This window comes from Papaver somniferum, chromosome 9, assembly GCF_003573695.1.
Source record: "Papaver somniferum cultivar HN1 chromosome 9, ASM357369v1, whole genome shotgun sequence".
Classification (NCBI taxonomy): domain Eukaryota; kingdom Viridiplantae; phylum Streptophyta; class Magnoliopsida; order Ranunculales; family Papaveraceae; genus Papaver; species Papaver somniferum.
This window is the reverse complement of record NC_039366.1, coordinates 70,809,494-70,812,878: the sequence shown is the minus strand read 5'-3', so window position 1 is coordinate 70,812,878 and position 3,385 is coordinate 70,809,494. Positions and strand designations below refer to the sequence as shown.

Genomic DNA, 3,385 nt, shown 5'->3' with positions numbered 1-3,385 from the left:
GCTACAATCAATTAACAAAAGAGTCCTACCAATATAGTCAATATCGGCCGATATATCGGGGATATTTCGGATATCGGCCCAGAACGATACGATAAGAAGGATATCGGGGATACGATATTCGCCCGATAATATCGGCCGTATCGGTCGAATATCGGCCGTTTCGGTCAAATATCGGCCGTATCGGTCGATACGAAATTTTCCTACATTTCCCGATATGAGACGGTATTGGTCGTTTTCTATAAAGTTTAAGGTTAATTTTGGCGAAGAAAGTCTTCCAGGTGGCAGTAGAGGTGCATGTAGCTCTCGAAGCAAGTTACTAAAGTTACTCTTTTGTTTTTTTGATAAAATTGATGTTATCTATTATATCTTATCCGAAAATGTGTGGAGAAAATGTTTAATATAAAATTATAGTCTCTAAATCTAGAACCGATATTATACCGATATTTCAACGATAATATCCCCGATATAAAATCGTACCAGTGTATCGGTCCCGGCCGAGATGAACCGATATCCGATATTAACTACATTGAGTCCTACTTCCGTTAAAATGGCCATTAAGTTGCCGGGTCCCACCAAGCCAGAGTTAAAGGCACTCGTAAATTTACGTATCTGTCTTTAACATAACCACATTAGATCAGACACCACACATCTTACAATTGACACATCTCGAGACGATACGGACGGACATGATAGGTCATAACAAATCTCGAATCTATAGGGTTAAGGGAGGTAGAAACGATTTCCCTCTCCGTCTCTAATAGCTAAGCTCTGCAAAAATGGCGAATGACTGGAGAATAAGAGTTTTCCAGTGAGTTTCATCGGCAAACAGATCCGTTCAAATTAACTATAGTGGTGTTTTTGTGAAGATTAACAAGCTTAAACTAGTAACTGGTAGTTGAATTCGAGTGATTTTCTTACAAGAAGAAGACACAATTTTCGCAAGCATCATGAGGTTGGTAATCACAAACCCATATTGTTATTATTTTCAGAAACCCTAATTTAACGATTTTAGCTATTTTTTTCCTAAGATTTTCTAAACCCTAAGTAGGGAAAATTGAAGATTGAAATTGTATCTGTACGGTTGATGGTTGTGTTACTGAAATTTCGATGCTTCCTGAAATTGAAACAATGGGTCTGGTGGTATGATTGCAGTGACAATGGGTTGAGGTGGAGTTCAATTGGTGGTTGAACTAATGGATTTCTGAAAAGATTATGGGATAATCATAGAATGGTGTTGGTGGTAAGAAGAAGTTGTTACTGCAATGGACATGTGCAGTTTCAGATGGGTTTGTTTGAGATCAGACTGAAATTATGAAGAAGGGGTACGAGTTCATGGAAAAGATAGATGCGGTTGCAAGGTGTATGTTAGATTTTGCCAGTAGGAATTGATAAAATTATAATCTAAAAGGGTATGTTAGATTTTGACTTTTGATTTTTGGTAAGTTCAATTTGATTATACAGTAGTATTGAGGTTCAATTTGATGCTGGAAAATGGAGTTTTCATTTGAATTCATGTTTACAGTTCTTGTTATTTTATCAAGTTTTGACAGGAAATTTTATTTGAAATCGATTATAGCCTTCATTTTGATTATATGAGAATACAAACATTTTTATTGGTTTCGATGTGTAAGGTGTTCAATTTTGATAGTGGTGGTGCAAAATTGAGGTTGCTGAGAATACAAACATTTTTATTGGTTTCGATTTGTAAAGTGTTCAATTTTGATAGTGGGGGTGCAACATTGAGGTTGCTGAGTAGTTTGTAGTGCAAATAGTTGTTGAAATGACAAATTGGAAGATAACGATAAGTTTGTTGCAGGAGTTCTTGCTGATGGCTGATGCTTGTTCAAAGCCTTGGTACATGGGGCTTGCTTGAGAAGTGGCCGAGAAGCTCCAGATATGAATCTTGAGGGAGAACTCGTTGATGACTTAAGAGCTGAAGTAAGTTCTTTTTTCTCTTTTTCTTATTAATTGCCCATTTAACAATGTGTAGAAAAGTTGTAATTGATCTAATAACTACCTGTGTAGGTGATGGATGAGCTGTTAAGGGGGTGGAATGATTTTGATCAATGGTGAGCTTTTGGGTTTAAGTGACTAAAAAATTCTTCCACATCTGTTTAGAGTAAGGAATTCACATAATTCTTCTTGGCTTGTTCATCATAAATATTTATGGACTGTTCACACCAGATTTTATTTCCACTATTGTTGCATTATCTAATGTGACCCACTGCAATTTCACGCCAATGGTCTTTCCATGTCATGTGGTTACTTCTTTATATAGCCAAGCTTACAGTAAGAATGACCTTGATCAATTGTACTCTTTTACTTGTTAGTGATGAAGCTCCTCGTGTTTTTGATATGGCCATTTTTAGAGCATTTTGTTGTTTCATGTTCATGACCATGTAGATTGTCACGCACAAACTTCATGCTAATAGTCTTTTAGGCCTTCCTGTTTTAGATATATGTAATGTGATACTGATTAGCTTACTGCACCATTCAGTTTTGCCTCCACCCATTTGTTGTTTGAACATGTTAGCAGTTTTGTTTGTTGGAATTGAAAGAAAAATGTTTGTTGTAATGTCTGCAGGTATGTAAAGAAAAATGAAATCAGTCAGTTGGGATTAGTCTGATTTTCTGACCACAAAATGCCTGCCACGTCAGCGAGTTTCCATGTCATCAAAATGCCTGCCACGTCAGCGAATTTCCACGTCTCCAAAATGCCTGCCACGTCAGTGATGAGTTGACTGCAGTTAACATTTGCTTGAGTTAAGAGCAAGGGTATTTTGGGAATAATTAATCCCGTTTTTTTGAAAAACTGTCATGTCGGACCAAGTAGGATCAATTTATCACCAATTTATAAAAGTACGATCATTTTGTAACTGTATTACAAAAAAGTATGACCATTTTGTAAATGGCCCATTAATAATCAGTGTTCCCCTCGTTAACTTCTGTCAGTCTATGTCCCCATGGATCCCATCAACTCTTCTTTTCTTTTTGTTGTTTGGGTAACGTGGACTACATCGACTCCTTAGATATCTAGCTTAGGTACAGCAACTTTGATTATGTTAAGAATTTTTGCAAGCAGCCCTTATGGACCCCATAAAATAATATTAATATGTAAAAAAAATTCTAAGTTTAAGGTTGCATAATTGCATGCACGACTGCACATTTTATACAACTAATGAGCCATGCACGGCTGCACCTTGTAGTTGGGTACTGAGCCAATGTACCATAGATTATTTTAATTTGTTTATCGATGTATATTTATTATACTCATTTTTGTTAAAATTTACTTACACATCAATAAAAATTAGTGTTATTTATAAAATCAATTCATATTATTAATTTTTGAGTATATATAAAAGTGATTATGAATTCACGATTCAAT

General features: G+C 35.8%; 1 long non-coding RNA gene across 4 annotated transcripts; it reads left to right on the top strand.

The window, feature by feature from the left end:
- The first annotated feature begins 760 nt into the window (after positions 1–760).
- Positions 761–3,079, top strand: LOC113309442. 4 transcript variants are annotated; one of them, XR_003340607.1, is made up of 5 exons: positions 761–952; positions 1,153–1,438; positions 1,817–1,938; positions 2,026–2,069; positions 2,585–3,078. It is a non-coding gene; the product is annotated as an uncharacterized LOC113309442 (long non-coding RNA). The 4 variants fall into 4 exon arrangements; XR_003340605.1 differs by having other exon boundaries at positions 1,153–1,409; positions 2,585–3,075; XR_003340604.1 differs by having other exon boundaries at positions 1,153–1,938; positions 2,585–3,079.
- The last annotated feature ends 306 nt before the right edge of the window (positions 3,080–3,385 follow it).